Raw genomic sequence first — 12535 nt, 5'->3', positions numbered from 1 at the left:
GGAGGCACCACCCCAGACGGCAGCCTTTAAAGGAGGCGGGACGTGGCAGGAACAACCAATAGAAAGCCTGATAGTCGGGGAAGGACCCTATTGGTGGGGAGACAAGTCACTCATGACTTATAAAAGACCGGGAGCTGATCAACGTGTTGTTGTTTCCTTTTCTAGTCATACGGAGAGGGCGAAGAGCGAAGGGACGACTGGTGGGCCTATCCGGAGTCCCAAGAGGCTTAGGAAAGAAGGTTATTTTCCCAGGAAGCGGCCAGAGAAGTGAAGTAACTTCCAAACAGCCAGGAACAATTGACTATAATTTCGTTTGGTTAAGAACCAAGAATAAAGCACTATTTCAGCATCTAACCACTGGGTGTGACTCTTGATTTCTACATTGGCGACGAAGGTGGGATTAGCGACAACGCGATGGAGACCCTAATTAAAGCGCTGACGGACGGCCAACAACAGTTGCAACAATTACTACAGCTACAAACTCAGCAAGCGGCAGCTGACCGCCAGGCCTTCCAGCAAGCCATCCAATTGCAGGGCGCCTTGCAAACCACGGCGCAAGACAAACAACACGAGACCATTACTAGGCTCACGGACGCAGTAGCCAGCTCCAGGAACCAGCCCATGGTACCGTCCACGCTGCTTCAGAAGTATAAGGAAGGGGAAGATCCAGCCTTTTTCTTCACCAGTTTTGAAAGAATAGCGAGAAATGCGCAATGGCCACCCGAACGTTGGGGACAATATGTGGCTCCCCTGCTATCCGGAGTGATGCAGGGAGCGTATCAGGCGGTGAACCCCAATGGCATCACTCCATACGGTGAAATCAAGGCAGCCGTACTGGACCGGTTAGGCCTGGACGAGGAGGCCTACCGTATCCAGTTAAGGGACACAAAGCTAAGGAATGGGGAAAGCCCCCGGCAGTTATATTACCGCATCAAAGATCTGACGGAGAAGTGGATCCAGGCACCTACCCCAGCTAACCAACCGCTATTAGACAAAATAATACTAGAACAGTTTATAGAAGCCTTGCCAGGCCCAATGCAAAGATGGGTTCGGCAACACCACCGGCCTACATTGGCAGAGGCGGTCGACATCGCGTCGGCTTATCAAAAGGCCGGGTATAGCCGTCTCCCCATAACCGGTGCCATAGGAAGAATGACCTTATCCAGCCTGGAACACCCAGTACAAAAGGGACCAAGAGGGATCCCCACCCGATGGAGGCAACCAGAGGACGCCCCAAAAAAATACGAAGAAAGAAAACTGGGACATGAGGAGAAGCAGTCACCTATGCCCCAGGGGTTTCGACAGCCCCAATGCTTTGAGTGCAGTGAATGGGGCCACATTGCCCGGTTTTGTCCCAGAAGGAAGACGACAGAGCCCATGGATATTGGCTTTATGAAAACCCATCCAGAGGAACGCAGCCCTGGACCCTATGTTGTGGATATAAGGGTTGATGGTCGACCAACGAGGGCGCTGCTAGATAGCGGAAGTAGACAAACAGCCATATCTCCAACCGTGAGTACTACACCTAATTTGTCTAACATTTCTATACCAATAAGGTGTATTCATGGGGACGTAAAATCATACCCGGTGAAGGAGATACAGATAGAGATGAACCACGAAACCACTCAGTTAAAGGCTGCCGTCCTTCCTACCCTACCTACCCCCGTAGTCATAGGGACAGACTTACCACACTTTGATAAAGCACTAAGGACCATAGAGGAAGAAGGCGGAAGCAGGGTCAACCTCAAAGTCACGAAAGAAGAGAACCCTAGAAACCCTCCCGGTCACAAAAGACGGAACAGATTAGAGTGGTGTCAAGCCAGTTATATGACTCGTCCAATCAATTGGAACCCCGAAGATCATGAAGATTCCCTGAGAGGCGAAACCCTGACTGATCCAACCCTTCGGGTAGCCCGGGAGAGAGCGGCCAACGAGATAGAACCAGATGTAACAAAGGGACCGGGGTTCTTGTTTCGTCATGGCCTCTTATATCGCAAATACAAAGCGGACGATGGGAACGTAAAAGAACAACTGGTCTTGCCAAAAACACATAGGATGGTCATAATGCAGTTAGCACATAACCACCCCTGTGGGGGGCACATGGCCTCCCTAAAAACCCAGCAGAACATCTTGAGACGGTTCTATTGGCCAGGCATATATGGGGAAGTAGCCCGGTTCTGCAAGGCGTGCCCGACTTGCCAGTTAACCAGTGGGGTTTTACCAGCAAAGGCCCCACTACAGAAAATGCCCCTCATTAACGTACCCTTCCAGCGAATAGGCATGGACATCGTGGGACCTATAGAACCTGCTTCCCGAGGGTACAGGTATCTACTAGTCATAGTTGACTATGCTACGCGATATCCAGAGGCGTTTCCCTTGAAGGGAACCTCAGCCCGACAGTTATGTGACCAACTCATACCCTTCTTCGCGAGGGTGGGGTTACCCTCGGAAGTCATTACCGACCAAGGGACTAATTTCATGTCCACCCTACTTCGACAAGTATGCGAGAGACTACAGATTCATCAGCTACGTACCTCAGTGTATCATCCCCAGACAGACGGGTTAGTCGAAAGGTATAACAAAACAATCAAGAAGATGATACGAAGAGTAACAGGACCCGACGGGAAGAACTGGGAACGAGTATTACCCTTAGTCTTAATGGTATTAAGAGACACACCGCAATCATCTACGGGATTCTCTCCCTTTGAGCTCCTTTTCGGAAGACAACCCCGAACCATATTGGATCTCGTAAAAGAGGAATGGGAGACTTCAGAGGAAATTTCATTAACAGAGTATACCGAAGAGCTAAAAGAACATCTGACAATACTCCGTTCAATGGCCGAAACGAATCTAGGACAAGCCCAAGTAACTCAGGAGAAGACATATAACAAAGGAAGTCGGATGAGAACGTTCAAGGTAGGGGACCAAGTACTGATCCTCCTACCTACCAGTACGAACAAACTACTGGCCAGATGGAGAGGTCCATATGAAGTTAAGGAGGTCCTTAGTCCGGTGACGTATCGAATCCACCAACCCGACCGATCCAAACCAGACCAGGTATATCACGTGAATCTACTAAAGGCATGGACCACACCCATATTAGCGGCAACGATGGAGATCGGTGACGATGGTTCAGAACAAAATGTGACCCGACAACAAGGCAAACTGGAAGACGTTCAATGGGGTAAAATACTAACACCTTCCATGAAATCCGAACTGTTAGCCAGCCTGTCACCCTATGCAGGGGCCTTCTCGACCTTACCTGGAAGAACCAATCTAATCGAACATGAGATCAGAACCGATCCCGGACAGACTGTCCGGCTAAGACCCTATCGGATCCCCGAAGCAAGAAGGCTAATCATCAAAAACGAGGTAAAAGACATGCTACGCATGGATATTATTGAACCATCCACCAGCTCCTGGTCCTCCCCGATAGTACTGGTACCAAAGCCGGACGGTACAATTAGGTTTTGTATGGATTACCGACAGCGGAATACCATTTCCAGATACGAAGCCTATCCAATGCCAAGAATGGACGAATTGTTGGAGAGCCTAGGATCCGCAAACTTCCTGAGTACACTGGACCTAACCAAGGGATATTGGCAAATCCCCTTGAAAACCACAGACCGAGAAAAAACCGCCTTTGCAACCCCCCAAGGCCTATATCAATTTAAAGTTCTACCTTTTGGCCTACACGGAGCTCCGGCCACCTTCCAAAGATTGATGGATGTCGTGCTACGCCCCCATGAGAAGTATGCTGCAGCTTACTTAGATGACATTGTCGTGTATAGCACTACCTGGGAGGCCCATCTATACCACTTGGAACAGGTGGTGGCTGAGTTAGCTAGGGCAGGCTTACACATCAATCCCAAGAAGACGGTGATGGGTGCGCACGAAACTAAGTATCTTGGACACCTGGTTGGTGGAGGCATGTTACGACCCCAAACTTCAAAAATCAAAGCTATATATGAAATTTCAACGCCCACTACAAAAAAACAAATCCGAGCCTTCTTAGGCTTCATCGGTTATTACCGAAGGTTCATCCCTGATTTCTCCACGGTGGCTGCCCCCTTGACCGACGCTTTAAGGAATAAAGGAAATCCTGATCTGTCCAAAAATGTTGCGGCTTTGGATGCCATCGAGGTCCTGAAACAAAGGATTACCTCGAATCCGGTACTCCGGTGCCCCGACTTTCATGACCATTTTTTTCTGCAAACAGACGCTTCGAACCATGGTCTTGGTGCGGTTCTTTCACAAGAACATGATGGTGAACTTCAACCAGTCTGTTTCGTGAGCAGGAAACTCGTTCCTCACGAGGAGGCCTATTCAACGGTGGAAAAAGAGTGTTTGGCCATCAAATGGGCAGTGGAAACTCTCAAATATTATCTCTTGGGACGCCCCTTTACATTGTATACTGACCACGCTCCCCTACAATGGCTCGCCAAACATAAGGATACCAACCAGCGTGTTCTTCGCTGGTTCCTGTCACTGCAACCGTTTGATTTCCTTACCATTCACAAGCCTGCTGGATTCCAACTGGTGGCCGACTATCTGTCCAGGAATGCTCCCTTGCCCGATCGGCCAGGGTTTGTGATGGGGAGATGTGAAGAGGGTCCCGTCGGACGAAGGGAAATGGGGAAACATGGAGTACTGACAGTGGCCCACGAAACAGCCCAGCCCTTACCTTGTTTCGCCGGGGTGGACGTCACGGGTGCTGTCCGGGGCTCGGAGCTGCGGCCGGCCGCGGTGCGGAGACGCGCGCACCCCGGCGTGTTCCTCTCGCCGCCGGAGCAGGCAAGAAGAGAGAGGCGACGGGCCAGACGGAGCGGGTCGCTCTACGGAGGCAGTTCGCTCGGCGGGGGCGGGCGAGCAGGGACACCCAAGCAGGGGAGAGGAGGGGCCTTGGAAAACACATGGGAACGTGGACGGGACTCCCCTGACAGGCGGGAGTATCGGGAGGCACCACCCCAGACGGCAGCCTTTAAAGGAGGCGGGACGTGGCAGGAACAACCAATAGAAAGCCTGATAGTCAGGGAAGGACCCTATTGGTGGGGAGACAAGTCACTCATGACTTATAAAAGACCGGGAGCTGATCAACGTGTTGTTGTTTCCTTTTCTAGTCATACGGAGAGGGCGAAGAGCGAAGGGACGACTGGTGGGCCTATCCGGAGTCCCAAGAGGCTTAGGAAAGAAGGTTATTTTCCCAGGAAGCGGCCAGAGAAGTGAAGTAACTTCCAAACAGCCAGGAACAATTGACTATAATTTCGTTTGGTTAAGAACCAAGAATAAAGCACTATTTCAGCATCTAACCACTGGGTGTGACTCTTGATTTCTACACCCCTGCTTAGCATATGCAGGTGATAGAGCGATCTAGATTGTACACCAGTAGGCATGCAGCGCTCGCTTGACGCTCTATTAATGTTTTCCAGAGACCATGGTCTTAGGCTCAATGCATCAAAGACCAAATTAATGGCCTGTGGGAAGGGGGCCTATGGCACACTGAGACATGTTTGGAAACTAGGGGGGACCAAGTTAGAACTGGTCCACAAATACAAATATTTGGGGGTCACCATTAGGGCCTATCTATCAGATTCACAGATGGCAGAGAAGATATCACATAGGGCCTGGCACAAGTGGCTCTCATTTAAAAGAGTTATTGATGGCCATGGGGGACGGTCAATAGAAGCAAAAATCAACGCTTATAAAGGTTCAATTATCCCGGGTTTACTTTATGCACTGGAAGTGTTCCCGCAGAAATAAGTTGCTTGGCTCCCCAAGTTGGAAGCAAGAATCCTCCGTTCACTGTTGGCCCTTCCAGGTAGTGTCCTTGTTGAGGCCATGAGTTAGGAGTTGGGCGTTTCATCCTTGCTCTCACTCTGGAAGATCGCAGTCTGTAAGTTGGGGGCTAAAATGCACTATGACCATGGTGGTGATACTTTGTTGTGCCGGGCACCCCTCCATTCCAATAGATTTTCCAAGAGTATATGGTTTAAGACCTTAAAGGCAACAGAGAAGTTCCATATAGTAGAGATCGGTGTACATAGAGTCCCAGCATTCATTTGTTTATTTATGGGTCACTTGTTAGGCAATTATAGAATTAGCAAAACTGTTTCAAAGTGCCCACAGGGCAACAGAGTGGGGACAGGGGGAAGGTAGACAATGAATTACAAACAATAAATATTTAAATTAATAGTACAAACAAATCATGAGAATAAAAGGGAGGGGGGGGGAGAACTTACTATGCCTTGTGAGTGTTCAGAACGTGCAGGTACCGAGGGGTGTGAGGGATAGGTGCTGTGGTGGTCATGGAGAAGTGCTCGGGTTGAAGAGAAACGTAAGTGCAACCTCCCATTGGGAGGGTTATCCTAAGCAAGTGCGGTAAAGACAGCGGCTGGGATGAGAGATGTGGGGGGTCAGGGTCCCGAGGATACATAAGGGCCCTGCACATCAGTCATGCTACTGTATGATTAGCAGGGAAGAGAGGATGAGAAAGAAGAGGTCAAGCTAAATGTCTTGAGGCTTTTTCGGAACTTGAGGTCGTCCTACTCGAGATGCTGAGGGAGAGGAAGGCTATTCCACAGAAGGGAGCCTGCCGAGGAAAGTGTTCGACCACCAGCTCTCTGTTTAGCAAACCGCTTCACACGCAAGGAGTTGGTGCCAGAGGAATGCAGGAGTCTAGAAGGAGAGTATTTGGTCAGGAAGTGTTGAAGATAGAGTGGTCCACAGCCCCAGATAGCCTTGTGGATGATACAGAGGGATTTGAATTTAATCTGTGCTGAGACTGGGAGCCAGTGAAGGCATTGTAGGGCAGGCGAGATGCAGTCCCTGGGTTTGAGTCCAAGGATAAGTCTTGCTGCCCTATTCTGGGTTAGCCAGAGAGGTCGTAGGGTGGATGAGGGAAGATTAAGGAGGAGGCCGTTGCAATAGTCTAGTCTGGCGAGAACCAGAGCATGGGAAAAGATTGAGGGGGTAATTCATAGAATTTAGAGCACAAGTGGCGCACGCGGCTGGCGCACAGTGTGCGCGTGCGAATCTCTGCGCCAGCCGCGTGCGCTAAAATCCATTTCCGCGCACAGCGTATTCATGGATTTTAGCTACCAAAACCAGCCGTGGCGCACAGTGGTGCAGCGACCCTGCAGCAGCGCCAGTTACGCCCACAAGAACGCCCCTCGAGCAGGGAAAAGCCATCAAAATCCCCAATCCAGCACAATGGGCTGCGCTAACGCTGTACCAGCACGGCAAGCGGGGTATGTGTATTACTGGGGTTCGCGGGAAGTTTTACACGCGATTGGCCTGGGTATGCGTATTTCAGGGGTGCGCGGGAAGTTTCACACGCGATTTCAGCAGGGTATGTGTATTTTGGGGGTGCGCGGGAAGTTTTACATGCGATTTCAGCAGGGTACATGTATTTCAGGGGTGCGCGTGAAGTTTCACACGCGATTTCAGCTGGGTATGTGTATTTCAGGGGTGTGCGTGACGTTTCACATGCGATTTCAGCAGGGTACATGTATTTCAGGGGTGCGCGTGAAGTTTCACACGCGATTTCAGCTGGGTACGTGTATTTCAGGGGTGTGCGTGACGTTTCACATGCAATTTCAGCAGGGTACATGTATTTCAGGGGTGCGCGTGAAGTTTCACACGCGATTTCAGCAGGGTACGTGTATTTCAGGGGTGCGCGGGAAGTTTTACACACGATTGGCCTGGGTACGTGTATTTCAGGGATGCGCGGGAAGTTTCACATGCGATTTCAGCAGGGTACGTGTATTTCGGGGGTGCGCTGGAAGTTTCACACAGGATTTCAGCAGGGTACGTGTATTTCAGGGGTGCGCGGGAAGTTTTACAGGCAATTTCAGCAGGGTACGTGTATTTCAGGGGTGTGCGGGAAGTTTTACACGCGATTGGCCTGGGTACGTGTATTTCAGGGGTGCGCGGGAAGTTTTACACGCGATTTCAGCAGGGTACGTGTATTTCAGGGGTGCTCGGGAAGTTTCACACGCAATTTCAGCAGGGTACGTGTATTTCAGGGCTGCGCGGGAAGTTTCACACGCGATTTCAGCAGGGTACGTATATTTCAGGGGTGCGCATGAAGTTTCACACGCGATTTCAGCAGGGTACGTGTATTTTAGGGGTACGCGGGAAGTTTTACACGCGATTGGCCGGGTACGTGTATTTCGGGGATGCGCGGGAAGTTTCACATGCAATTTCAGCAGGGTATGTGTATTTCGGGGGTGCGCGGGAAGTTTCACACGCGATTTCAGCAGGGTACGTGTATTTCAGGGGTGCGCGGGAAGTTTTACACGCGATTGGCCTGGGTACATGTATTTCAGGGGTGCGCGGGAAGTTTCACACGCGATTTCAGCAGGGTACGTGTATTTCAGGGGTGCGCGGGAAGTTTTACACGCGATTTTGCTGTCAGAGCGGGGAATGCATATTTCGGGGTGCGCAGGGAGTCCTACACGTGAATCGGCAGTGTGGGTCCTCCCAGGTGTCCCCTCTACCCCCTCCACGGCCCCTGCAGGCAGCCCACACCACAGGGGATGACCCTGCACCCCTGGTCATGTCCCCCAGCACCCCACCCCCCCAGCAGTGAGGGGCACCTGCCAGCAGGCCCCCACTCATGTCCCCCTGAACCCCCACCCCCCATCATTGACAGGCACCTGCCAGCAGGCCACGACATATGTCCCCCAGCACCCCCACCCCCCAGCAGTGAGGGGCACCTGCCAGCAGGCCCCCACTCATGTCCCTCTGCACCCCCACTCCCCCAGCATTGACAGGCACCTGCTAGCAGGCCCCGACACATGTCCCCCAGAATCACCCACACCCCCATCATTGACAGGCACCTGCCAGCAGGCCCCGACACATGTCCCCCAGCCAACACGTCATCACAATCTAGATCCCTGGCTCTTATGGCCACCCAAATCCCACCCCACGCCACCCCAGTCCAAACACCCAACCAAGCTTTACATCCACTCCAAATTGAAATCCCCATTACATGATAGGTCATAAATAAGCAGTATGTGCATGAGTACAAGTCTGTCAGACCGACACAATGGCAACACAGGACTGAGAAAACCCACATTGTGACATGCATGAAACCAATGAGAGAAGACCACACATTGAAGTAAGAAACAAAAATGTATTCAAGTCAAAATGAAGGGGATGAAATCAAAACACACACTAATGCCAATAATAATCAAAATGCAGCATGTCCCAAAAAATGATTAATAAATAAAATGAGAATCCAAATTAATCCAAATGAAAATGTGTCCAAAGTCACCGTCCAACAAAGCAAATCCAAAGGGAAAGAAAAGCGTAATATCCATTTCTCCATGGTGAAGAAAAAAAAAGATGAAGGAGAAAAATCCACTGTAAAACTATGTACAAATAGCAAATCCAGGGTCCATGAGCCTAACAACATAAATCTGCTATCTGCTGGCCCAACTGCTGGCCCAACCGCTGCCACACGGAAGACACTCCCATTCCAGGGTCCTCCTGCCCTCCGGCCGATGCCTGCCCCTCTGATGTAGATGGCCCCGAGCCATGAAGTCTCCCACGTTGAGCCTGCCGCTGCCTCCGACGCAACTGCCTCTGCCAGCACGACGGCATCCAGGCTGATGGAATCCACTGACGCCGTCGTGCACGTGCCCTGCCCGATGATGCCGGCACATCCTCCATCTGCTGGGGTCCAGTTGCTGTGGTGTCCACCCCTGCTGGACCTCCGACTCCAGACTGTGGCAGGGATGGGATCCCCACCGAGCTGGCTGCGTTGATCAGGGCAGGTCCACAGGGGGCCCTGGTGGCATCTGGGCCGGAAGACGGCATGGAGAACGACTGGCGCATAGTCTCCACAGAGGAGGAGAGGGCCGCCAGAGTGGCCAACACATGTACAAAACCCCCAACCGTGGACACTCCCAACTGGGCCACGTTGGCACGCTGCTCTTCGTGATGACGTGCGTGCTCCCCCTGGGAAGCATGCACGTCATCACGAATGTCACGCGCGCGCAACGCGACACCAATCAGGACCTTCTCCATACGGCCAGGGGTCCCCTCGTCCGCAGGTAGAGGAGTGTCAGATGACATGGACATCCCCCTACCTGCGGACGGGCCTGGGATGGGGCATCCCTGCTGGTGCATGGTGGTGCAGTCACAGTGTCAGTGACAGTGATATGCACAGGCCCCTCCACGGCGACCTGTGCTGCCTCCTGCCCCTGCCCCTGGACTGCACCACTTGCACCAGTGGTACCACCCCCACCAGGCCCCATGTGCGGCTCAGTAGCGGCCTCCTCCTCCTCCTCTGTGGAAACCACCAACCTGGATGGCTCCACACCGTCTTCCGCCGTTGCAAGCCCCTGTGGGGGCTCACCCACCCCTTCCGCTGCAGCCGTAGTGGCAGACGCAGCACCAGTCCCCTCACTCCCGGACGATTGTAAATTCTGGGAGGGTGATTGGGCCTTGCGTCGCCGGCCGGTGGGGGCATCCCCGCCGCTTTGCTCCACAGCGCCATCTCCGCCCTCTTCATCACTTGCCGCTGTGTAGAGGGAGACATAGAACACAAGCATCAGGGTACTGTACAATGGTCCCCTAGACAGGAAGCAATAGCAGATGAGTGGCACTGTCAAACATCACTTCCATCATGTCCCTCCACAACACATGGGTCAGTGCAGGCAAAACACATGCAGTAACAGGCATGGCGCATGCAATGAACATTAGCATACATGTCCAAGGGACTCTTGAAACATACAATGCTGGTTTGAAACTCACATGCATCATGGGTCATGCCTATCACATGCACACACTTCACCGTAGTTTCACCCATCTGGCCTCGTACACCCCAGACACAGTGGATACAAGGATGAGTAGGCTGCATCAGTGAATCTGAACATTGTCACAGACATGTGTCATGCATCCATGGCATTTACAAGTCACAGACACTCAAGTCAGACACACAGACATGGACACCATACATGTCCATGACCGCAGCACCCATCTCTCACACCCCATCCATGACCAATAACAGAGACAGGCATGCATTAATGTGTGCATTCCGCATGCTGCTCCGCATGTTGCATTGTAACACATGCACCTACCATGTGGTTCACACATTACTGGTCTCACATGCATGACCATGATGTCCCTGCACACACGCATACGTACATGGCCTATGTCACACATACAGGCAAGTATCAGACAACCAGCACCCTGCAACATGCCCTGTCTCACACAGCAATGCCTGGCCACTTACCGCCCAACTCCAGACGGGTCTACCTCTGAAGGATCTGGGCGTGGAGCGCTGGGCCTACGCGTTCCAGGACCCTCATCTGGATGGTACTCATGCTGCCCCGGCCCCCCTCCACGAGGTGCCGGGCCTTTATGAGGGTCCTGGACCTCAAGTCCTCCTAGCGCTTCTTGACTTGCTTGATGTTGCGGGTTGCCACCCCCTCCGCGTTGATGGCAACCACAAAGTCATCCCAGATCCTATCCCGTCCTTCCTTGTTGGCGCGTGATGTTCCGAAGAGGGCATCATAATGCCCCAGGACATGCTCCACCAGGACACCAACTTCCTGCTGACTGAAGCTGGTGGCCCTCTGCCCCTCTGGCTGGGGGTCGCCAGTGGTCTCAGATGGTGTTTGCACCGACATGGCGACCCCCGAGGCAGGTGTGGGTGGGCAACTGGGTCCTGGGGCTGGGCTGTGGAGTGATGGTATCCCAGTCGGGAGTCTTCTGCTCCAGCAGGGGTGGACACAGCAACTGGACCCCTGCAGATGGCTGATGTGCAGGCACCAAATAGCAGGGCACGTGGGCAGCAGGCAGTCAGGCAGCAGCAGATGGCAGGTGGGAGCGTGCTCGGGGCTCTGGGGGGCAGGAAAATGGCCTTCAGGGCAGGAGCGTGGTCTTCCGTGTGTTTTCACGTGGCCAGCTTGATACGGAGTGATTTGGCACGTGAATAAATTGCACGTCAGTGTGTAATTCGAGGAAAGGCCCTTAGCGCATAAGCGCGTCAGTACACGTACGCGATTTCATTGGACCAAAAGGCCCTTAGCGTGTAAGCGCATCTGTGACATATCGCGCACGGGCGTTGCCCTTTCACGTGCAAAACTTCCCGCGAACCCCAGGAATACACGTACCCTGGCAAATCGCGTGTGAAACTTCCCGCGCACCCCTGAAATACAGGTACCCTGCTGAAATTGCGTGTGAAACTTCACGCGCACCCCTGAAATACACGTACCCTGCTGGAATCGCGTGTGAAACTTCAAGCGCACCCCTGAAATACATGTACCCAGGCCAATTGCGTGTAAAAGTTCCCGCGCACCCCTGAAATACACGTACCCTGCTGAAATCGCGTGTAAAACTTCCCGCGCACCCCTGAAATACACGTACCCTGCTGAAATCGCGTGTGAAACTTCACGCGCATCCCTGAAATACACGTACCCTGCTAAAATCGTGTGTGAAACTTCCTGCGCACCCCTGAAATACACGTACCCAGGCCAATCGCGTGTAAAACCTCCCGTGCACCCCTGAAATACACGTACCCTGC

The sequence above is a fragment of the Ambystoma mexicanum genome, chromosome 6q (assembly GCF_040938575.1).
Source record: "Ambystoma mexicanum isolate Mex_15411 chromosome 6q, UKY_AmexF1_1, whole genome shotgun sequence".
Classification (NCBI taxonomy): domain Eukaryota; kingdom Metazoa; phylum Chordata; class Amphibia; order Caudata; family Ambystomatidae; genus Ambystoma; species Ambystoma mexicanum.
The sequence above is the reverse complement of the archived record's forward strand: the minus strand, read 5'-3'. Positions refer to the sequence as shown.